The sequence below is a fragment of the Thalassophryne amazonica genome, chromosome 23 (assembly GCF_902500255.1).
Source record: "Thalassophryne amazonica chromosome 23, fThaAma1.1, whole genome shotgun sequence".
NCBI classification, from domain to species: Eukaryota; Metazoa; Chordata; class Actinopteri; order Batrachoidiformes; family Batrachoididae; genus Thalassophryne; species Thalassophryne amazonica.
This window is the reverse complement of record NC_047125.1, coordinates 2798744-2824386: the sequence shown is the minus strand read 5'-3', so window position 1 is coordinate 2824386 and position 25643 is coordinate 2798744. Positions and strand designations below refer to the sequence as shown.

General features: G+C 39.8%; 2 protein-coding genes across 2 annotated transcripts in view; both read right to left on the bottom strand.

Moving 5' to 3' along the window:
- The window catches only part of LOC117504818, a 3434143-nt gene that overhangs the window by 3085137 nt on the left and 323363 nt on the right, over positions 1 to 25643 (bottom strand). The window lies entirely within an intron of this gene.
- LOC117504825 (protein NLRC3-like) overlaps positions 1 to 25643 on the bottom strand; it is a 577399-nt gene that overhangs the window by 236117 nt on the left and 315639 nt on the right. The window lies entirely within an intron of this gene.

Genomic DNA, 25643 nt, shown 5'->3' with positions numbered 1-25643 from the left:
GTGCTCATCCTGTTGCTCCTGCACAAAGGAGCAGTTACCGTCCTGCTGAGGACATTCTGTGACCCTGTCCAGCTGTCCTACAGTAACTGTCTGTCTCCTGGAATCTCCTCCGTGCTCTACAGACTGCTGGGAGACACAGCAAACCTTCTGGCAAAGGCACATATTGAATCATTATGATTTCCTTTAGATTCAAACGGTTCTTTTCTGCGGTTGTCCTCTGGGACAGACACTCTGCTCCGGACGGATCATCCTGCAGTGCCCCCATTTCTCCGCTGTTCCGCTCAGCAGGATCCTGCTGTCCGGTGGCAAAGTCCACTTAGGACACAGCATAGAACCAGAACTCTGCACCCAGAACATGCGTTTGAAACTGAACAGAGTGCAAGAACAGGTTTGAATTACACCAGAGAGGACAAACTGCCCACTCGTGGAATAAAGTTTGCAGAAGGAGAGCCTGCTTATTTTACTGCTTTTTTTTTTTTTTTGCCAGCATGCACTCGACCGAGACGGACGCACTTTTCTCTTCTCCCTCCCTCATCTTTCCTGCTTTTGTGGTGTGTTGTCTGTGAGGCTGCAGCGTTGCTCTTCTGAAAACGACAAAAATGGATCTGTTAAAGTGGTCTCTGAACGCAATTGACACTATTTTTTCTACAAGATCTTCGGGAGCGGAGGACCCGACCTGTCCTGCTGGGACGCATGTGATGGGTTACGTGATGGACTCGTGGAGGAGATGGCAGGTCATGTGCCTTTACATGCTTTCTGTGGAGGACGTTGAAGATGTGTACATCTTCGGCTTGGTGGTGACCGGCTTTCTGATGTGTGGAGCGGGGCACTTGCTGGTTTACCGGAAAATCAAGAAAGTGGAAGCAGCTTTGATTGGTCGTTCCAAGCTGCCCTATATGATTGATTCGATTGGGAAGGCAGTGGCTGCGCAGTCGGCGGGGGTTAACTGCGCATTGGATGACATCTCTGGGAAGATTGCAGCCCTGGAAACCCGCTTTGACCGTCTGTGAAGACCACATTCTACATTTCAGATGCATTGGGAGCCACTCTGTTCTCAGAACTGTGGAATCTTTCAGGCGTCTGTTAATCTGGCTATTCATTTGGCTTCCCCAAATACAGCTGCACTTCAAGGTCGCTGTGATAAGATACCTCCTCAGAAGAACAACATTCTTATGCCTCGCTCCCTGGTCTTCCCCCCTCCCCTCAGCTTCTCCAGCCCTGACGTGAACTGTGGACTGTCCAGGACTTTCTCAGCCTGCGCAGGGCTGTTCCCTTCCCCCCCCCAGACTGTCGAACAAGGCCGTCGACGGCGCCGAAACTGGCTGCCTTCCGGAGTGTTCTGATAAACTGGTCCTTTCAAATCTCGGTTGTCGTCCTGTGACCTTGTTTTGTCTCTGTGATTATTGTTTTTTTGTGCTGATGGGATTTTTTTTTTCCCTCATTGCCGCTGTGTAATGCAGCGGCTATGAGGGTTTTTTTTCTTCTCCTTTTCCCTCGTGTTTTGCTTCATATATATGTTTTATGTACCGGGCCGGCCTATGTGTTGTGTGTTATGTGTGTTGTTTGTTATGGGTCGGTGTTGGTTTGCTCAGCCCTGCTGTTGACCAAGGCAGGGACGTACATCTGGAGCTGGTCCCCGGGCGCCTAATGGCGACCTCTGCTCCTACTGGCAAATAGGATGGGTTAAATGCAGTAGCCACATTTCATTGTGCAGGAAAGTTCTTCTGTTCTGTGCATATGACAATAAAATTTCCTTGATCCTTATTGAGCGTTTAGAAATTGAGCTGCGTTCACATTACGAGCTGAAGTGACTTGAATCTGACCTTTTTTTGTGTCTGCATGATGCAGTGTACAATTTAACAAATTACAACATATGTACTAAATCTAATTTTTTGTTTACCCTCACCACATAACCTGGTTGTTTAACAAAATATACGAGGGCAGGCTGAAAGGTTCTAAAGCTCGCCATAAAGGAGTAATCCCAGTTCAGTGAAACTTGGCATGCATCAAGTTAAACTCTTCTGATGACTAACTGTGTTGTTTGTTTGCAGGTTATATACTATTTTATGGTTCATAGCTGAGTTTGAAAGTTCGTGGTAGCGGGTTGCAGTGAAAATGGACAAAATCTGGCATCGTGGTGTCAGAAAGTACCTGCAGAAGAAGGGGTTAACACCCAAAGACATTCATGCCGATATGGTTGCGACATTAGGGGATAATGCTTTTTCGGGGATGTACTTTTTTTGAGGGCAATCATTTTTTGGTGGTGTAATGGGTTGCGTCAGAGGGCAGATGCCGTCTCTTATTTGCTCAACCTCCTGTTGCATCGTTTTTATTTCATTATCCGACAAATGTTTTTGTTTGATAGAGTTTGATTTTTGGGTTGTGAGATTCTACCACCAGAATCCTTTCAGTTCCCTTTGTTCATTTCTAAATTCAAAGTCCCTGCTGATCTTGGACAAAGGGAGATGAAACATTGTGGGTGGTGATGTCACTTTCCTTCAGGAATAAATTATCCAGAAATCTTACAGAATATGGAGAAATTTAACATGCATCTTTCATTAAAATCCTTCTCACCCTGTTGTGTAAGTATTGACAGAATCACTGGAGGAATACCAGAGGAGGAAAATATTTGACTGTTACAACATGTTATAAAGTATCAGTAACATAAACAAAGCTGAGTGAACAAACCTGTTCTGTAGGAGAGATTTGGAGGATTAAAAACAGCATCCAGCCCTTGACCTCTTTTGTTCTCTTCTTTTAAATGACACATTTCTTGTTCCTGGTCTGTGATCATTCCTTCATCAGCAGGTGTTCACTGTAGTTTCAACATGTCCCTCAACTGCTGGATTTCAGACGTGTTTGTAGAAAGACTTTAAAACACACAGAAGAAAGAGAGAGTCAATGACCAAGTGGAGGAAAGACTAAAAACAGGCAGATTTAATCATCTGCTGCTGCTCTGCTGCCCAGGCTGACCAATCACAAGTGTGAGACAACACTGACATCTTCAAGGAGGAGACTCCAACCCTGGTCCCAGAGATCACCTGAGGTCCACGTTTTCCTTACGTACCTGCTGCAACCAGCTAATTAGCAACAGAGAGAGATGATATTAATGTCCATAACATGTTTGCTTAAATCAAACGAAGACAGCATTAAAATTAAGTGTTCTGATCTTACACGGTCAGTGATCAGGAAAAGAAATGAAGACAATGAGACATTGTCCCCATTTTGTGGCAAAGCAAAAAGACAGTTTCATTTACAATGAGACATTGTAAAAGTTTCCAAATTCAAATGACGTATAAGATGTAAAAAGTTTGATTTTATATTCACCATCTCCAGGGATGAAAGTAGTGAAAAATCAAAAAAGCTGAAACAAAAAATTACAAGGGGGCATGCGCCCCCCAAAGAAAAGGTTTGAATTCTCGAAGCTCTGAGATGCAATCTGGCGCTATTCCAGATAATAAATTGCAGTGAGTGTAGCTCCCATTTTGGTGAGGAAAAAGAAATAACTTTCCTTCTTCAAAATCACAATCACAAGAACTAACAAATATATCTTTTCAACATGAACAAAAAGTAATCATACCTGTAAAGTAATGCACAACCACTTAACTTTTAACTGTACTCCATAAATATACTTCAATCTACTTCTAAATTTTTAGACCTGTTGTTTTTACATATACGATCGGTTTGGTCACCTCTGGTCTCGTCTTTACGTCTTTGAAAAGTGGATGAACACCATATGATGTTGTCAGATTGCCAACACATTATACATATATATAACCCCCTCACTTTTTCTCAGTGGTGTTGTGAATGTGATACTTTGATAATTGTTAATTTGCTGATCTACTTTATCCACCACAGAACTCTGGTCAGAGAGCAGACATGGACACAGGAACAGTTCAGAGCCTTTATATGCAGATTTGTTGGCTAACAGATGAACTTGAATGGCTCAGTTTAACATGCAGGGAGCACAGGAGTTGGAATGAAACATCCATAAACCACTGAATGGTCTGAATTAATAGTTTGGATGAATTAATGGTTTCTGCAAGACAGAAACACAAATAAAACAATGTGATTTTCGTTCCAAATCCTAAACACACGGTGCTTATTAATACAGTAACATCAGAGAAACACTAATAACTGTTGGCTGAACTTATTTAACATAATATCGTCTAAACAAACCACATAGCGGCTAGTTAGCTTAGCCCTTAGCCAATAATGCCAAATAACTTAAAACATCACCACTCGGCAGGAATCAATATCAACACCACGCAACATCCATCCCCGATAAAACAGAAAACCCTCTGCAAATAAGTAACTCACCCTCTTCACGAAGGAATTCTACTTTAAAAGAAGCGTTGTTGGAGTCAAAAAGAACTGGTCCTAACGCGACCGAAGCTAACAGCGCATTGGGGCTGTCCAAATCGATGCCTGACCTAAAATGCACTGATCTAAAAAATGAACAGGTGTTGTGCCCGATTCAGCACCCCTGCCGTGAAATGCATCCCCCTTCGCGGGAACGCGCATTTGAACATCGTCGCCTTTAAACTCACATTTAACAGCACAGATACATAGTTTGCGCAGACAAAAATGTACACAAATCAATATGATCTCTATTCTATCTCACGTTGTCTCCAGATATGTGTGAGTGAACAGAACATGTTCACATTTACGAGCACTGGCTGCTTTTTAGTCGGAACGAAGCGTCTCTGTTTTCATGTTTATTTCATGACGTTTCATCACACGATGGTGTTTGTTTTAGTGTTTATTTGTTTAAATGATTTTAATTTTATTCATTGACGTTATAAATGAATATGCAGCTTGAATCACTGTGGAATGTTTGAGGACTCTGTTGAAATTAGCGTCCATTCCTATTGTCTGTATATGTATTATGTCTGTATATAATATATTAATTTATTCAGAGCATCCTAATCATCATCATCATCAGAATTATTATTATTATTATAAAAATGTACACAAAACAGTGGTTATCATTCCATGTAACTTAATTTACAAATACAACACAAAAGTGAAAAGAACGTGTATTTTTGGAAGTGCGTGAAATATATATTTCTGTCTAACTAGTTACTTAATTTATGGAAATAGATTTATTGGTGGGGAAGTGGAGAGCAGTGGCGGTTCTTCAATTAATTCCTCCCCGGGTGAGACCCCCTTTGAGCCCAACCCCCCCCCCAAAAAAAACCCACAACATTTTGCACAAACAGACATTTTTTATTTTTTTTATATTATTATTACATTATATTATGCTTTATTAATCTGCCTTTCAGGGAGCAACAATTAGCTCTTTATTAATGTGCATATTTGTCTCAACATTTAGCAAAATATGTAACTTGATATTTGTAAATATTCAGCTAAATGTGTAAATACTTTGCACTAAGTAATCTGAAAAAGGTTTAGGTTTGACAGAAATGTGACACTGCAGTGTTTTCCTTTTTCCCCTAGTTTTTGGTCTTCATCTGTGGATCAAACGAAAATTTAAACTGAAATGTTACCAGTATTCCCATGTCAATGAAATCAAATATTATTTTTCTCTATTAAATAAATCAGTTAATTATGAAGATAAGCCTCATTTTAAATGTCATTATTTTTATTATTATTATTATATTACTATTTTGTCAGTCTTTGGCCTCCTCTGTCAAATTGACCATGGATTTTAGCATCATTAAAGTATTAAAATATATAAAGAGTAGGTGTCATGGAGGATATTTTTGGGAGGGGTGCATTATACGGCAAGCCTGTCTGCCACGAAATCCACCCCCTCCTATCTCCCCCCTGGAAGGTGTCACATTGATGAAATTTGCTGTATCTATCAGTTTTTGTGCTATGAATGGGTTCTTAAAAACATTTCATGCTAAGACTAACAGAAGGACATTTTTTATGGGGGTGCATTTTACGGCAAGCCAGTTTGCCATGAAATCCACCCCCTCCTATCTCCCCCCTGGAAGGTGTCACATTGATGAAATTTGCTGTATCTATCAATATCTGTGCTATGAATGTACTTACACATGTGGTGATAATTTCACTCCAGGTGCAGTCAAAGAAATCACACCTGGTGTTTGTGTAAATTTCAAACACCCCAAAAATGGCAATTTTGTCCTTGTACCGCTGTAATTCAGCGCCAGAAAGATGCCTGGTATGTTTGCTTACTCCACTATCATGATCAGACATGATGAGTTTATCTCAAAGCTTGTCCCACACTTTCCAGTACGTACGTTGCTTCTCGTGTAAATAATCCTTGAAGCCCTGCACGTAATCGACAACATGTTGATGGGGAGTGGTCACGTGACTGCAAGGGGTCTAGATGTATGAGGGTGATTCTTAGACTATGGGCACTTTTATGTCCCTTGATCATATTTTATGAAAAAAAGAAGAAAGGGGAAATTTCACACTTTTATAGTTATCTTTACAATGAAAGTGTTTTAAGAAATTTGTTCTAGTAGTCTATGATGACTTTTTCACCTTTTTTCAGCATTATTATATGCAAATTATCGTTTTGTGCTTGTCCCACACCCAGACTTATGATCTTCAATGATAAAAATGAATAGTAAACAAACGTTTTTTCTAATGTTTTAAAATATCTCTGAATAAAATATCAGTAAAATAATCAAAACATAATTGGGGTATTCAATGTCATACAACTGTTGTGATTTTTTTTTTTTTATTAAATGTAGTTGTCCCACACTATTGCCGTAATTTACACCACAACAATAATGTCCCTTTAAAAAGTTTGTATGAAAGATTGTGTGGGTAGTTTCTATGGAGATAAACAGTAACATCAAAGCACATGTATATAACGCCAAATCACAACAAACAGTTGCCCCAAGGCACTTTATATTGTAAAGCAATGGTGTGGTGGAAATTACATTTACAAGGCCAATAGTGCCCGTAGTTAAAGAATCACCCAGGATCTTGCTGAGCGGGTCCATGATTAATCAGAATAAAAGTGGTGAGAGTCTGTCTCCCTGAAATATCCCTCTCTGAACTCGTACGTCTGGGATTGTTATTTGTCCCTCTGTGTGATTGAGGGTGATGGTGGTGTTCCACTTGTTCATTTGTGCTCTCAGGAAAGATCTTATTTTCTCATTGATGTTGTAGAGTTCTAAGCACCTCATGATCCAGGAGTGTGGCACGCTGTCAAATGCCTTTTTGTAGTCAATCCAAGTCATGCTGAGGTTCCTCCTTTTTTTGCAGTCCTCCAGGATAACTTTGTCTATCAGTAACTGGTCTTTAGCTCCTAATCTTCTTCTGGAACAACCTTTCTGTTAATTTTCCAGGTAGCCACCAGTGTCCAGATGTTCATAAATGGCATCAGCTATGATTCCTGTCAGCCATTTGTACGTTGTTGTTAGGCAGCAGATGGGTCTGTACTTGTTGGGAAGCTGTGTTTCCTTGGTCTTTGGAAGTAGGCTTGTGTTCCCAGTCCTTATCCAGTCTGGTGTGTCCTCTTCTCCATTCAATATTTTTGTGAAAGCAACAACATAATGGTGGTGTAATGCTGTCAGTCTTTTCAGCCAATAATTTGGGATTTTGTCGATGCCAGGTGCCTTGAAGTTACTGTATTGACTAATTTTCTTTCTGATTTCCTCTTCAGTGATTACAATTGCTGGCATTTGTTGTTTGTTTTTGTTTTTCCGTTTTATTTTTTCAATCCACTCAGCCTCTTGGTGTTGTTTTGGGTCTTCAGAGTGGTCTCCAGAATTTTTCAATTTCTTCTCAGGTGGCTGTTGTACTTCTATTGTCATTTGCAAACTTCCTGTACAAGCCGGGGTTTTTTTGCAAATTGTTTATCTGTTTTGCTTGTATTTTCTTGTCTTTGTTCCTCATCTGTGCCGCAAAAGTTTTCACTAAGGCTTGATGTTCAGCCTCCCACCTAGCTGTTTGTCTTCAACATTGTATTTTCTTTAAATGCAATTTACTTTTTTTTTTAAAGATTCCTTTTATAGTTTTGGCCCCCAAAAAATGTTATTTGGGAGATCTCTCTGCTCTTAGGCGGCTGATTTTTTGTTGTAATTAATTTTTTCCATTGTGGCACGGAATTCTTTTTCTTAATTCTGGTTCCTTTTCTCTCCAAATCTTGTGGGACTAATTTACTTTGTATGTACCACGCCGCTCCATAATTTACACAGTTTAAATCTGTCAATGTGGTTCCTTCTGGGACCAGTTTAGTCAGTCCCAGGTTAACTTTTTGCAGGATAGTTTTGAATTTTTTATTCTCCTTTAATTTAGTCAGTTTTGGGTGCTCTTTCATGTCCATTTTTCTTGTTTCTTCAGTCTTATTTGCCAATTCCTCTTCTAGTTCCTGCTGTTCTGCACCTGGGTGCACCTGTATAATGTTTTGTAGATGAGCTGGTGAATGGCTCATTTTTTTGGGGGGGAGCAGTGAATGACTATGAATTATCATGTTTGTTCAGAGTGGCCTTCTGTTTCTGTCTTTTACTCTGATCAGAACAGCTAAATGGTATGTCTGGTATGAATTATCATGTGTCTGATCAGGTTGCTCTTTAGTCCAAATCTTTGACCACACTCAGAACAAACAAATGCTTTTTGCCCTGTATGAATTACCATGTGTGTGTTCAGGGTGCCCTTTTCTCTAAATCTTTTACCACACTCAGAACAGACAAATGCTTTTTGTCCTGTATGAATGATCATGTGTGTTTTCAGGTTGCCCTTTTGTCCAAACCTTTGTCCACACTCAGAACAGACAAATGCTTTTTGTCCTGTATGAATTATCATGTGTCTTTTCAGTGCGCTCTTTTGTCCAAACCTTTGACCACACTCAGAACAGACAAATGCTTTTTGTCCTGTATGAATTATCATGTGTGTGTTCAGGTGGCCCTTTTGTCCAAACCTTTGCCCACACTCAGAACAGACAAATGCTTTTTGTCCTGTATGAATTATCATGTGTGTTTTCAGTTGGATCTTATGTCCAAACCTTTGTCCACACTCAGAACAGACAAATGCTTTTTGTCCTGTATGAATTATCATGTGTGTTTTCAGGTTGCCCTTTTGTCCAAACCTTTGTCCACACTCAGAACAGACAAATGCTTTTTGTCCTGTATGAATTATCAGGTGTCTTTTCAGGGTGTCCTTTTGTCCAAATCTTTGACCACACTCAGAACAGACAAATGCTTTTTGTCCTGTATGAATTATCATGTGTCTTTTCAGGGTGTCCTTTCGTCCAAACCTTTGACCACAGTCAGAACAGACAAATGGTTTTTGTCCTGTATGAATTCTAATGTCTTTGTTCAGAGTGCCCTTCTGTTTCTGTCTTTTACTCTGATCAGAACAGATAAATGGTTTTCTTCTTGCTTTCCTCTCCTTTTGTTGCTCTGAGTTGTTCATGTGACCAGATGCTTTTCCATATTTAGAGTCTTTAAATTGTTTTTCATCAGTGTTGTCTGAATGAATAATATTGGTATTTTTTCGACAGTTAAAACTTGACTGAAGTTCTCTGGTCTGTTTCCAGTCATCACTGTCATCAGTCTCAGTTCCAGAACTGTCTGAACTCCTGCCACTGGTATCTGGATGTAATTGACTGTTTGGACCTGAGTTGCTGGCTGGTTGTGGTCCTCCATCGTCCTCTCCATCAGCTTCTGGTGTCAGTGTTCTGTGTACAGATGAGCTGCTGGCTACAGGCTCAGCCTCTGTGCTCTCATCACTTCGGCTTTGATGAAGCTGTGATGTCTCTGGTTTTTCATCATCATTTTCACTCTTCACAGGGACGGCAGTGAAAGCAAACTTGGTGAGATCTGCCTCCTCCAGCTGCTGAAGCTGCTCTCCCTGCTGACTTATCCACAGCTTCTCTTCTTCTTTAATGTCCGCCTGGTCAACATTCAGATTCCATTCCTGGTGTTCAGGGAGAGTTTCTTCTTTAATCACCAACAACGGCTGCATGTCTGCAAAGAACCAATACAATTAATTTAACAATAAATGTTAGAACAACACTCACTAAAATAAACTATCAGTGGTGAGTTTGACCTGATGACAGTAAGTTATTGCACTGATGGAACTGATAAAGTGGAAATGTACATCAGCATTTGTTTTAAATTTCACAAATTGTAATTCACGTCCTTGTCTTCCACAACTGATAATTGCAGTGTTTTATTTTCTGGATTACTATAAAACAGTGTAGGATGTCTACAGATGGTACAGAATTACTGTTGCTCGAGTTTTGATGAAAACCAGGAGGTTTGATCACAGACATTCTGGCTTCACTTCACTGACTCGAGGACTAGATTTCAAGATTTTGTTAGACATTTCAGGCTCTAAACGGTCATGAACTCAACTATCTTGCTGAACTTGTTCAGCCTTATGTGCCTCCTCGTGCCCTGTGGTCCTTGGATGCAGACTTGCTCTGTGTCTCAAGGGTTAAAAAGAAGTCAGCAGGCTTCAGAGCCTTTTTTTGCCGTGGTCATATCTTGTGGAACAGGCTGCCTGTTGGCATTTGAAATGTGACTTCAAGGCTATTTTTAAAACATTCATTGATCTTCTACTGCGTAGTCCAATTAAAGGTCGCGGGGGGGGGGGAGCCCATCGCAGCAGTCATAGGGCGTGAAGCGGGGTACACCCAGGACAGGACGCCAGTCTGTCGCAGGGCCACAAAGAGACAAAAATACAGACACACCCACACGCACACCTACGGACAATTTAAAGATTCCAATCCACCAAACCCGCATGTCTTTGGATGTGGGAGGAAACTGGAGCACCTGGAGGAAACCCACGCAAACACAGGGAGAAATGCAAACTCCACACAGAAAGGCCACGGGAATTGAACCCACGACCTTCTCGCTGTGAGGCAACAGTGCTAACCACTAATACACCGTGCCTCTCAAATTTTTAAAACATATTTTTTGTAATTAGTTTGAAGGTTTTTATCTTCTTTACATTATTTTTTCTTGTTGTATTTAATTCTTTTCTGTTTTTGTTTTTATTTTGGGATATGGGGATCTTTGTTTCATGTTCGTCTGCAGCTATGTTCAGCACTTTGAGTTTTTTCCTTTATTTAAAATGCTTTACAAATGTATTATTATTACTTAGGGCAGCACGGTGGATTAGTGGTCATAGGTTCGATTTCCACCTGTGGTCTTTCTGTGTGGAGTTTGCATGTTCTCCCCGTGTTTGTGTGGGTTCTCTCCGGCTGCTGCAGCTTCCTCCCACATCCAAAGACCTGCATGTTAGGTGAATTGAAAACTTTAAATTGACCCTTGGTGTGTGTGTGTGAATGTGTTTGTTTGTCTATATGTGGCCCTGTGACAGATCGTCGTCCTGTCCAGGGTGTACCCGCCTCACGCTCCATGACAGCTGGAATGGGCTCCAACCCCTCGTGACCCTTAATTGGAGTAAGCGGGTATAGAAGATGGATGATTATTACTACTTACATGGCACTCGAACAAGATGTCAGAAGTCATCAAATATGATATGAACACATCTATAGTGACATTACAACTCATTAAAAATATATAAGCCAAATAATTTAATTCATAGTTTGTAATGTTGCTGTTCACAAAAACGTTAATGGACTGAATTTAAATAATAATAATACATTTTATTTGTATTGCACCTTACATTTCAAAGTAATCTCAAAGTGCTACAGCAAGGACTTAAAAACAGAATTAAAACAGATTTCAAAAACCATTTCAAATGATAAGATATCTAAAAGGCCTTTTGAAATAACAATGTCTTTAGGCCTTTTTTAAAGGCCTCCACACTTTGTGGGGCCCTCAGGGTCTCTGGGAGGGAGTTCCAGAGCCGAGGGGCCACTGCCTGGAAGGCCCTGTCTCCCATGGTGGAGAGTCTGGTCCTGGGTTGGTGAAGGCATTTCTACAGCACTTTTTACCATCTGATACATATGTTCAAAGGATTATTTTTTTGTTTATTTGAATGCGAAATCCATCTGTCTTATCAACAATGCAAATGTGGGTTTACCAAATAAAGGGAAGCAGCATTTCAAAACAAGCCACAAACCTCACAGCTAAATCAACTCTGCACGCCAGAAAAGTCCAGGAATTGAAAAGTCAGTGAGCAGCGAAATGGTCTGTAAAAATATGGAAGAGGTGATGGATATGAACAAGATTCCGTGTTCTGTTCGGGCCAAGAGTCTGCAGAAGTGTTTATTCCGTGCACAGCTGGAGGAGACGTGCAGACAGAAAAGGCTATTTGCATCACTGTGGTATAAATTAGGTTTTAGTACACTCCTATTTGCACCACCTTCATAGACACAAATTTAATTTATATTAGAAACATCTACTACTGTAGTGTAAATTAGACTTTAATATCCCCTTATTTGCACCATGATGGTGCAAATAAAGATTTGTTAGTTCTCTATTTACACCACTGTGGTGTAAATCAGGATTTAGTTTTTAGATATTTGCACATAGTTGGTGTAAATAGCCAGTCCGCATGCAGACAGAGATCTGTTGCTGCACACAGATGAATTTCTGGAACGTTTTTCTGAATTGCTGCCTGAAATGAAAGAATGTCTGAAATGTTCAAACCATGCTGAATATGCACATCTGGAAGACAGTCAGTGGCTCTTGGATTTAGCCTCTTTCCACTCTGACTGACAAGCTCAAGGACAAACACATCATCAACACGGTCGGCTCCATGAACACGTTTAAAAGCAAGATGCACCTGCTATCAAGCAGCTTGTAATAGTGTGATCTGTGGAACCTTCCACACATGGACCCAGAACTTAATTATCAGCAGAGTACGGAGCTTGAGAGTTCACATTATGATGATCGAGTGCAGAGCATCTTGTCAGAATTTGACAGTGCTTTACTGACTTTGCATCAATCAATCAATCAATCAATCAATTTTATTTATATAGCGCCAAACCACAACAAACAGTTGCCCCAAGGCGCTTTATATTGTAAGGCAAGGCCATACAATAATTACGGAAAAACCCCAACGGTCAAAATGACCCCCTGTGAGCAAGCACTTGGCGACAGTGGGAAGGAAAAACTCCCTTTTAACAGGAAGAAACCTCTAGCAGAACCAGGCTCAGGGAGGGGCAGTCTTCTGCTGGGACTGGTTGGGGCTGAGGGAGAGAACCAGGAAAAAGACATGCTGTGGAAGAGAGCAGAGATCAATCACTAATGATTAAATGCAGAGTGGTGCATACAGAGCAAAAAGAGAAAGAAACACTCAGTGCATCACAGGAACCCCACAACAGTCTAAGTCTATAGCAGCATAACTAAGGGATGGTTCAGGGTCACCTGATCCAGCCCTAACTATAAGCTTTAGCAAAAAGTAAAGTTTTAAGCCTAATCTTAAAAGTAGTGAGGGTGTCTGTCTCCCTGATCTGAATTGGGAGCTGGTTCCACAGGAGAGGAGCCTGAAAGCTGAAGGCTCTGCCTCCCATTCTACTCTTACAAACCCTAGGAACTACAAGTAAGCCTGCAGTCTGAGAGCGAAGTGCTCTATTGGGGTGATATGGTACTATGAGGTCCCTCCATCCATTGAGCCTGTTGTCAGTTTTCTCTGTTTTCCATTTGAGGAAAATATAGATGTGGATTGTATAACATCCAAAGTGGCATCACTCTTCAACCTGGATTGCTGTGCTACTGAGTGAGATCCTCACACTGAAAAATGACACTGAGCTCAAATCCAGAGCAACACCTAACATGAATGCCCAATCCTGGAATCTAACAGAGAAAGAGAAGTGCAGACAACCTAAATACAGATGCACTTCAAAAACTTCCATTGATGTTCTAAAACTAATTCATGCATTTATTTCCTCTAGGCTGGACTATTGTAATTCATTTTTATCAGGTTGTCCTGAAAGTTCCCTGAAAAGCCTTCAGTTAATTCAAAATGCTGCAGCTAGAGCACTGGCAGGGACTAGAAGGAAAGAGCATATTTCACCCATATTGGCCTCTCTTCATTGGCTTCCTGTTAATTCTAGAACAGAATTTAAAATTATTCTTCTTACTTATAAGGTTTTGAATAATCAGGTCCCATCTTATCTTAGGGACTTCATAGTACCATATCACACCAACAGAGTGCTTTTATTATTTTTTAAAAAGCTGTTTCATTTTATATTTTAACAATAAATGAACAGATCATTAAAAATGTCCATAAAATCAAAGTCATAAGACATTTGCAGAGGTTGAAACTCTCCCCTTATTGTACACAATTTTAAAACATTCACAACCACAAGTTAAACTCATATTTTAGAATGACTCTGTCCTGATCACAACATTAAAGGCAATAATAGATTTTGATGTAATTACAAGTTGAAATAACTCAATTAAAACAATACAAAATCATCATGAGGTTTATGTCACAGAAATCCCACTTTATAATGACACTGCAGTCATTCTTAAATTATTTAATGTTGCATTTATAATAAACTTTTTTTTGCCATCTACTGGATGGCCAGTAGATGGTAATTGTCCAATAATGCACTGCGGCATGTGTGTCTGTAAACTCTAAATCCTTATTTGTGCATTACTTGAAAACAAAAACATATAGCTGATATTTTCACTTTGTAAAATGACAGAGGTGATGTTAACTTGAATTAGTTTGTTTAAAATTTTAACCACAAGTCAAAACTGTCTGCCTGTACATGACTCCTGTGTGATATGCCTGCAAGTCTGTATGGTGTGCAAATAAATGATTTTTTTTCCCTCCATTTCTTTCTTTCTCTCTGGTCACCAGGTCTCTTTTGCTGAGAGAAGGTTGATCTGAGATAGAAGCGCTGACTCATTGTTGTGTCAGTAAATAACACTGGAGTCAATACTGAAAGTTATCGGTTCAGCTTTGAGCTGTAACTTCTGCTAAAACCTTTTAGGGGTTTACTGGTTTTGCTTTAAAAAAGTTAACTTTTCAGTTAGCAGATTAACTGTTATCAAAGCTAACTTGCACCGCAGTTGTTGAAATGTACATATATTTGTGGTAGACAGGTCTGGATTACCGCAGTCATCTGGACAAAGTAAGAAACAAATCAGTCTGATTGCGTTAACAGCACCTGCAACATCTGGACACACTACAATTTTTTTGTTTGTTTGTTAACCCACTTAACCATAGTCTCTTCTCCACAAGCACCTCAATTTCTGTTTCAGAAAAGTTTTACTTGCACTTCATCTCAGTTGTCAAGGTCAGTAAATGTTTATCTGCCTGAAACATTTGAGGTGTTTTGCATCGACTATTTATGGCTGAATTTGGTTGTTTAGATGGTGGAATATGTAGAGTGTGATTTATAAAGAACATTGTTTGCAGGTGTATGTCTGCATGTTTTTGTAAAACTGATTTTTTTTTGCACACTTTCAGCTTTTATGTGCATGAGTCCTTGGCTCTGTTTTATAAAGGAGACTCTTGTCCTTCAGTGTGTTCTAACGGAAAATCAGAGCTTCTACATAATGAAATTTTTACAATTGTGTTATTTTTTTCATAAATGGTAAATGGACTGCATTTGTATAGCACTTTTCCATCTGCATCAGATGCTCAAAGTGCTTTACAATTATACCTCACATTCACCCCAATGTCAGGGTGCTGTCATACAAGGCGCTCACGACACACTGGGAGCAATAGGGGATTAAAGATTTTCCAGTCAGGCGGGGATTTGAATAGAGGATCTTCTGGCCTCAAGCCCAACATCTTAACCACGAGACCATCACCTCCCCATGAAATCATTCTCATCCTACTGCACAAGTATTCGCAAAATTACTGGTTGAATACCTAATTAGGAAAATATTTGACAGTCATAACAGCCTGTTATGGGCTAAAAGTAATACGTTTAGTGAACAAACCTGCTTTGTACAAGCGAACTTGAGGATTGAAAGCAGCTTCCAGAACTTTCCGTCCTTTGTTCTCTTCTTTTAGACGATGAATTTCTTCTTCATAGTTTGTGATCAATCCTGCTAACAACTCAAATACTTCTTCATCAGCAGCTGTTGGCAGTTGTTTCAGCCTGTCCCTCAGCTGTTGGGATTTAGAAATGTTTGTAGAAAACCTGTAAAAAGACACAAAAACAGTTATTGACCAAGTGAATTGATGAATCAGTGAATTATCAGGGGGAGAAAAAGTGAAGAGATTGAGTGACAATTGTAATTCCTCCCAGTTCTTTATGTACTATACTGCCCCTTACAAAAACAAATCAATATATTCCTCAGTTTGAATTTATTGAAAGTCACGATGAAACCAGACCCGGTGTTCTGTCGAGATGAGGTGCGTGCCGGAGGTGCACCATCGAGATGAAGTTCCTCGCGTAACTGTATGTGTGTGCACTGAAAAAAATTACTTGACGAAGTTTGGTTATTTTGATGGGCAAGTAAATGTATAAATTGTTCATCCGAACGTAGTAATGTATAAAATCTACTCACTATAAAACAATAAGTATTTTTAACCTGGAGTTAGCTTATTACGACAGGCAAAATATACATATACATACATTTATGCGCATTTGCATCTCATCTCGACTGGTGACGTCTTCAAGTCCAGGGTCGAGCGATGTGCGCATGCGCAGTAGCACGACGCACCTCATCTCGACGGGACACCGGGTCCCCAAAAACAGAGCCCACAGACGGACTCCTTTTTGTGAAAAGACCACGAACATGGATGACACAATATCTTTATACAAGACAATGTGGGTGTTACAGTGGGTGGGTTTTAGCCTCACAAACCTAATCTTACTGGTTCCCCACAGACTGAGGGGAAGCTCCACCCCTTGTCTTCAACCAAGTTGTTTGATACGTGATGGAACCTAATTCCTTTGTTTATGATCAGATAAAACCAGTTCAGACCAGCTGACATACATACTCAAGCAGACGACCAAAAACATAACATTTAAGCAGAGCAGATACTTGATATCCAACATGAAATCATAGAATAAGGAGTTAACACAGATATTATCTAACACAGGGTTCTCCCCAGACAATGGAACAACGGCCTCGCGCCATTATACTGCCATCTAATGCCGCTATACTGAGTGACGTCATCTCGTGATGTTTTAGCACGAAACCTGGTCTGACGGCACACAAACCCACTTTTGTGTGGAAATTTCACATAAACAACTTCAGCACTTGATTTTATCTGGTTTAAATCCAGATGACACAAACCATGACAAAATGCAAATGTTACACAAAGACTGATGATCAGAAGATGATCTCTGCATTTTTTGTTTCATCTTGGTGGTGACCACAGCCTGTGTGGGGCGTTAAATCATCTCGACTTCTTGGCATCGTTATAGATGATAAACGTGGATGGTGTGAACATATTGATCAGTGTCAAAAGAAGATTACAAGTGGGATATATGCGCTTAACATGAGTAAGAATTCTCTTTCCATTTTAAACAGGAAAATGTTCTAGTTTAATTCATTTACATCTGCTCTATGACAGTGTGCTTTGTGGAATGGCACATAAAAAAAATACTTAAAGACTGTACTTTAAGAACATGACTGTGTTCTTGCTCTGGGGGTTGATAAGGTTTGACCTTACTTGTGTGAAGCTCCTTGAAGCAACTTTGTGATTTGGTGCTATATAAATGAAAATATATTAAAATTGAAGAACATGCTCCAGTGTGCCATCGTGGTGCAGCTTAGCTAAAATTTCCATTACAATCATTCAGTTTGTGATAAAAGCATAAAATTTAGCACACATATTCTAAATTAACTTGTGTTTATTTTAAGATATGCAGACATCCTGGAGCTGACCTCTAATTAGCTGCAGGGGTCAGTAAAGAGTTACACAGGGGTCAAAATTTAAAAATGCTCCAATCATGTTGAAAACTATACCACATTATTTGTCTGATCATAAAGATTCCAAAAAGGTATAGTTTGGACTATCTATGACTGAATGTGCTGGAGTTATGGGATAAAAACAACAAAAATGGTGACAACGGTCAGTTTCAGTTTGTATAGGGGTCAAAAGTTAAGCCTGCTCCAATTTTGGTAAAAAAATGATGGACATTATTGTTTGGATTGATAGAGTTCTAATAAGGAATAGTTTGCACCATCTGTCATGCTTAGTTATGTTACAGGGTAACATGTCACATGTCATAGAATCCAATGGACATCAACCTTTTTTGACCTTTACTTTGGAGACCAAACATTCAGCAGTCAAAACTATTCCATTTATTTATCCTGTTCGCCCAGTGATTCATTGTGATTGTTTTCGTATTACTGTTTGTAGTCTGATAGAAATGTTTTTAATATTGAAACGGTATAAACGGGTTTGGGCATTTAAAAGCTAGACAGCTTCAGCCTTGACCTTTTTCACTCAGCTACATGTGTTTTTCAGTATTTTATGTATTTTCCTTTTTTGTGTGATTTTATCTATTAATTCATTTACTTTCTGTTATTGAAATAAATAAACTATATCAAATCAAATTTGACCTTGTTTGACATACAGTGATTTACTGTAAAGGGAGAGGACGGCCGTCTTTGCCTTGTCGCTGCACACTAAGTTGCCGCTGTTCCACCCAAGACACCATCTGGTTTTGACCATCTTGGATGGGTGGTTAGAGAGCCATCTTTTCTCGGGAAGAACAGCGGATGGTTTGTTGGCCATTGACACAGTTTGACACATAGTGAATTTCTATAATGGTTAATAGCATTTTAAAAGGAATAGTTTGCACCATCTGTCATGCTTAGTTATGTTACGGGGTAACATGTCACCTGTCATAGAATCCAATGGACATCAACCTTGTTTGACCTTTACTTTGGAGACCAAACATTCAGCACAGTCAAAACTATTCCATTTATTAATCATTTTATTTCAACAAGTATTTGAATTGTTAGAAGGATTGATCGTAGACTATCTTACTGAGAATAATCTCTTTGAGCCACTGCAGTCTGCTTTTAGAAAATATCATTCCACAGAGACGGCTCTCACTAAAGTGGTGAGTGATCTTCTGCTTACAATGGATTCGGACACCACTACGGTTCTGTGTTGCTGTTAGATCTTAGTGCTGCATTTGTTACAGTGGATCATCATATTCTACTTGATAGGCTGGAAAATCATTTTGGGATTACTGGGAGTGCCCTTGCATGGCTGACGTCATACTTGACCAGTCGTTCTGTGTTTTGTACACTAACACTAGCTCTAACCTTAGTGACATGAAATTTGGGGTTCCACAGGGGTCTGTCTTACACCCCCTGCTTTTCTCCATTTATATAACACCCCTTGGGCACATATTGCTGCATTTTGGGATTACCTTTCACTGCTATGCGGATTATACTCAGTTATATATGCCGATAACTGCTGGTAATCTCGCTCACATAAAATCCTTAGAAGATTGCCTTGCAGTAGTGAGAAGTTGGATGTCTAGAAACATCCTACTTTTAAACTCTGATAAGACTGAAATGATGGTTCTTGCTCCAGTGAGACATCGCCATCAATTTGACCAGTTAAGACTCAGCCTCGGCTCATGTGTCATACATCACACTGACAAAGACGCATTTCGTTAAGTTATCTTTTTAGCCTAATATTGTATTTTATTGTTTTCGTATGTTATTTTTAGATTATTTTTGTATGCCGTGCAGCGCTTTGTGACCCTGGTCTGTGAAAGGCGCTTTATAAATAAAGCTTACTTACTTACAAAGTGAGGAACCTTGGGGTAATTTTTGATCCTTCGTTGTCCTTTGGCCTCCACATTAGAAATATTACTAGGACTGCTTTCTTCCACCTGCGAAATATAGCGAAGATTCGTCCCATCCTGTCTATGGCTGATGCTGAGACCCTGATCTATGCATTTATCTCTTTTAGATTGGACTACTGCAATGTTCTATTTTCTGGTTTACCGCAGTCTAGCATTAGGGCTCTCCAATTGGTTCAAAATGCTGCAGCCAGACTTTTGATACGAAGCAGAAAGTACAGCCACATTACACTAATTTTGGCATCCCTTCACTGGCTTCTTGTCCCAGTGAGATCAGATTTTAAGGTTCTGCTACTAACCTATAAAATTATTCATGGACTGGCACCTCCCTACCTAGCTGACCTAATTAAACCTTACGTACCGGCCCGGGCTTTATGTTCTCAGGGTGCAGGACTACTTTGTGTCCCTAAGGTGAATAAGAAGTCTGCAGATCACAGAGCTTTCTCTTATCATGCCCCTGTTCTGTGGAATGATCTCCCTGCGTCAATAAAACAGTCAGATTCTGTGGAGATTTTCAAGTCCAGACTTAAGACGCACTTATTTTCCCTTTCATATGGCTAGCATACTGGTACAGTTTTGTTTTACTCTTTTAATTCATTTATTAGCAATTGGAGCGGGCTGCGGCCTCAGCTTTACCTAAATTCTGGGTCTTTTAGTGAAGTTTAGAGCTAGTGGCCAGCAATCACCTTCGTATTTCTGTTTTTCTTGTTGTTTAATGCTGGCAAATTTTACAGTATTTTTTGTCTTTCTGATGCCTGATTGTTTTTTTTTCCTCTCTGTTTAAGGTGCAGCTCCATCCAGAGATGGGAGCTGTATTTGTGTTGGTGATCCTCCTGTCCTGTGCGCCAATAGCATTTCTTGTATATTCGTCCATGAATTGTTCTGTAGTTTATGTTTGTAGCATGGCCCAAGCAGAGGGTCACCCCTTTGAGTCTGGTCTGCTTGAGGTTTCTTCCTCAGAGGGAGTTTTTCCTTACCACTGTTGCTCTGGGGGTTGGTAAGGTTAGACCTTACCTGTGTGAAGCACTTTGAGGCAACTCTGTTGTGATTTGGTGCTATATAAATGAAAATGAATTGAAAATTCAACCAATAATTTGTATTATTTTTTACTGAAATTGGAGCAACTTTAACATACATTTTTGTGTAGGCCATGGTACACTGAGGCTGGATTCTAAGTGTCGTTTGGTCACCTTCAGTGGTACCAAAATTGATGACTGGCTCTTTGACTACTTCTGGAGCTGCACGTCAAACGGTAACCAGATGTTTCATAGACACGGACCATTCATGGACCAAAAAAAAGGCCATTCATAGACACGAAGTGCAAAATTCATATACAAAAAAAAAAAAAAAAAAAAAAAAGACCATTCATAGACAGATTTACTGAAAGAAGTCAAGTCATACTTCTGAGAGATCACACCTGTGTTTTAACCAGGGCTTTGAACCAGATTTTTTTTTTTTTTTTTTTTTCCAATTGGTTCGTTCCGAACAGAAACAGAATTTTAACGTTTCCGGTTTTTGGTTCCACCATTAAATAGACGTTCCCGAACCAATTAGAACAAAAAAAAATTTGTTCCCGGAACGGTTAATTACGTTCCGTCAGCTGTTTAACAAATGGCTATAAAATTAGGCCTCTGTCCCATCCATCTTAAGCCAAATGTAGCAAATTCTATTACAACCTTCATTAAATTAGGCAATAAATAATTCAAAACAATTATTATTTCAAATGTGTTGTTAATTGTTAACCGAAGGATTGTCAATACAAACGTCAATGACATTATAAAGTCACGTGGCTATGCCACTCGGTGGGCAAAACAACAAAATCCCTCAGGCTGGATTAAACAAAAACACAACAGCACTACGCCGTTGTTCCATTGTCTGGGGAGAAAAGTATCTTTAGACAAATTTTGCAGCGTCCAGTCACTTGTTCCACTTCTGTCACAGCAATCTCAAACCACTGACGGAAATCGCTCTTCATTAGTGGTTAGCCATTTTTGTTATTGTGTGAAGGAAACGGGATGGGGAGGGGGAGCTACGGAAGGTCCTGGGGACAAAAAGGTGCGCCGCTGCAAGAGGAGAAAAAGAACTAGAATTTTTTATTTTTAAAATCGTCCGCAACAAATAATTTGAATTAATCAATATTATTGATATATCGCCCAGGCCTAAAGGATAAACTGCAATATTTACCTCTTATTTAAGATGTGGAGACATTATAGTAGTCCACCTTCCCGCTCTCTCCATTCAGTCAGCAAACGACGTCACACAGGAAGTGAACCCCAGCAGGTCATAGAAACTTGCGCAGGAGAAGAATGACTTTTTTTTTTTTTTTTTGTAGGCTACGGAAACTTTGAGGAATTAAATAAAATCTGTATTAGCCGGTTATCATTATTTTTAATAAGTGTTTCTGTTCCGGAACATAAAAAAAGTTTCTGGTTTCGTTTCTGTTCCATGTAAAACAGGAAAAGTTCCCGGTTTTCGTTTTCGTTCCTTGAACCGGTTCAAAGCCCTGCTTTTAACATGTATCTATTCTTATGTTGTATATAGAAATATAATGTATTCATTAGTCACTATTTAGTTTGTATATAGAAATATTTATTTATAGTCTAATCATATATTGTCTCTGCACATTACAAAAACAGTTGACTTTACTGCCACTATCTGCCCTCTCTAATGTATAATGTGTGTACGATTCCAGTGTCTGCAAAATACCTGTCTACAGTTAAGGCTATATCAGAATATTCTATTACTGTTAATCACAATATGAATATTAAAATACAACAAACCATTTGTCCCGTATCATAGCTACATGTAAGACGTATGCAGAAAAAAAAGCATGAAAATAAGTTTATATTCAGAGAGTTATGATGGATTGTGCCAATAGACAGCAGCGGTCGATGCAGCGTCTCCTCTTTATAATGTCTATGTTCAACTCATACCACTGATAGATCACACCTGTGTTAAAGGAATTGTCACTTATCAAAAAAGCTGCACCAGACATAAAAATCAGTCTGGTGTTAGCAGGGATATTCCATGGAACATCAACAAATTTCAAACAACTTAAGCAAAATTGGGAGTGAACACCCCGGCTAAACTAAAATACAAAATGAATGAAATGGAGCAAAATGGAGCCTAATAATCACGAAATGGGGGTAAAAGTAACGAAATGGAGCAGACTGACTCCAAATATGATTAAATTAATTACTTTTATTTTATTATTTTTAAGCGAAATGGGACTGATAACGAAACGGGGGTTAAACGGAGCGAAATGGAGCAGACTGACTTATTGACTGAAGTTTCATCTGTTGAACGCCAGATGGCGCACCTGCCCCAACTACATGAACTGAGCTCATCTCACAAAAACAAAAGCTCAAGAATTAAATAAAAGTAATTATTTGGAGTCAGTCTGGTTCAATCTGCTCGATTTGGTTACATTTTACCCTCATTTCGTGATTATCAGGACCCAAACACCCTAAACTTGAAAATCGTCATGATGGCGCTGAGAATGTAACAACCTGGTGCAGCTAGTGTTGCCACCTGTCCCGGTTTTTCCTGATTGTCCTGGATTTTAATGGTCTGTCCAGGAAAAAAAATAAAATAAAATTTGGTTTGAACATGTTGGACAAAATGTGTATTTCAGTATAATTGTAGTGTGCCTACGTCCATAAACTGGTGCACAGCCTTATTGGCTCTAGAAAAATGACGTAGCATACTGTGTGGTGGGGCTGGCGGCTCATTCGGAATGGTGAGGTGGAGACGGAGAGACAACGAAAGAAAAGGAACCAGTGACTAAAATCAGTGAAGTTTTAATGTGAAAATGGGTGGAGAGACCGATGACGAGGGTGCTACAGGAGGCGATGGCAGTGACAGGCCAGTAAAGAAAAAATATAAAAGGTCGACATGCTTTAACAATGAGTGGTTAAAACAGGAGAAATATGCCGTGTGGCTAAGACCATGTCTAGACGATCCCTTTTATGCTAGCTGCTCCCTGTGCCCAGCGAAAATTCTCCTGAAACATGAAGGTAAAACCGCATTAAAAGACCACGCCAAGTCTAAAAAAACATCTAAATCGAATCCAGAGCTCACGTCAAACCAAGGCAATTTCGTCCTTTATGGTTACAAAATCTTCACAGGACAAAGTTACGGTGGCTGAACTAACAAGCACTTATCACAGTGTACGTCATGGTCACAGTTATCTCTCCACTGACTGTGGAAACAAGTTGAATGCAAAAATATTCAGTGACAGTGAGATTGCAACAAAGATGTCCTGTGGTCGAAGGAAAACCGAGGCTTTAGTTGAAAACGTGTTGGCACCATTTAGTCAACAACGTTTGTCAAAGCCCAGTATTTCAGCATCTGTTCTGATGCATCAAATTCTGGTCACACGAAGGTGTTTCCTTACACCGTTCAGTATTTTAGTCCATCGGAGGGAGTGAAATACGGATTGCTGGATTTCTGCGAGGATCCTGATGAGTCTAGTGACGCAATATTCAAGCAAATAGCATCCATTACCGAGAATAACGGGCTGTCATTAAACCAAATCAGTGCCTATGGTGCGGATAATGCATCTGTTAACTACGGCAGGCACAATTCAGTGTACCAAAAACTGAAAGGGGCTAACCCACGGATTATGAAAGGCAATTGCAAGCGCCACATGATACACAACACTGTGAAAACAGCAAATCGTGTCTTCAGTGCAGCTGGGTGTGACGTGGAGGCTTTTGTGCTGAAGGTCTACAGTGAATTCAGTTGCTCTGCTAAAAAAGTGGAAGTGCTCAAGGAGTTCTGTGAATTTACAAATACAGCATACAAGGAGATTCTCGGGCATGTTCCTACACAGTGGCTGTCTTTGTTACCAGCAATCCAGAGAATTCTTGAGTGCTGGCCAGCTTTGAAGTCTTACTTTGTGTCACAAGGAAAGGAGGACTGCCCAAATATTATCTGGACATTTGTGTGTGGTGCAGCTGACACAGAAGATGTGGATTGTACTTTGGGTGAATGTGTCCTGGCATTCATGCTCAATGTGATGCAAGAATTTGATGCCTCTATTAGAGTGCTTGAGAGTGACAGTGCTACTCTTGTTGATGTTTACACAGTGATGAACCACTTGCGGAGTCAGCTTATCTCTAGGCGCACAATTCTATGGGAGCAAAGTGAAGCAGACACTGAGGAACCTTTTACCAAATCAGCAGGAACAATTCAGAAGGATGGTAGACTGATTTTTTGAGAGAGCAGTACCTTGAGGATAGATTTGACTTCAATGATGAGATGCTTGCAAACATTGGCTGTCTGAGCCTAAAAGAAACACCCCAATGGTCTGAATTTGAACTTTTGATGGAGAAACTAGCCCTGGATCTGGACAAAGACTGTCTGTACAGTGATGTGAGCATCCTAAATGAAGTGTTTCACATGCTCTCAACAGACCTAACCCCAGACAGAAAATGGGCCCATTTTTTCACTAAAGCAAAAGACACCCCAGAGCTGTTAAAACTGATTGCTTTCATTTTTCAATACCAGTGAGCAATGCCTATGCAGAACATGTGTTCAGTCACATGGAGGATGTTTGGACTGATAAAAGAAACAGACTCTCTGTTGCAATGGTGAAGGCTGAGCTTCAAGTCAGGCTAAACTTTCAGTTGTCCTGTACTGAGTTCAAGACATTCATTGAAAATTAGCCAGGACTCATAGCAGCAGCAAAGAAAAATACCAAATACAAATGGAAGATTAAGTAAGGTTTTGGTGAATTAAATGAAATCCAAATAGTCTTATCTGCCTACTCCTGTATGTGCCAAGTTACATCAGTTACATGTCCTCCTATGTATTTGTTTAGCCAAGAACAGCAAGCAGCAGAGGCACAAGCAAAGCACACGCCACACTCTAAACAATCAGGTAAGCTGTTTGACACTACACCTTACATTGCCACATTCAGGTATTCTTACAGACGGTGAAAAATTACATTATTTGTTTTTATTCCACATAAGCAAACAAACAAAGTTATTTATTCCCCTTTTACCTGTGGCCACTACTGCCCCCAGGT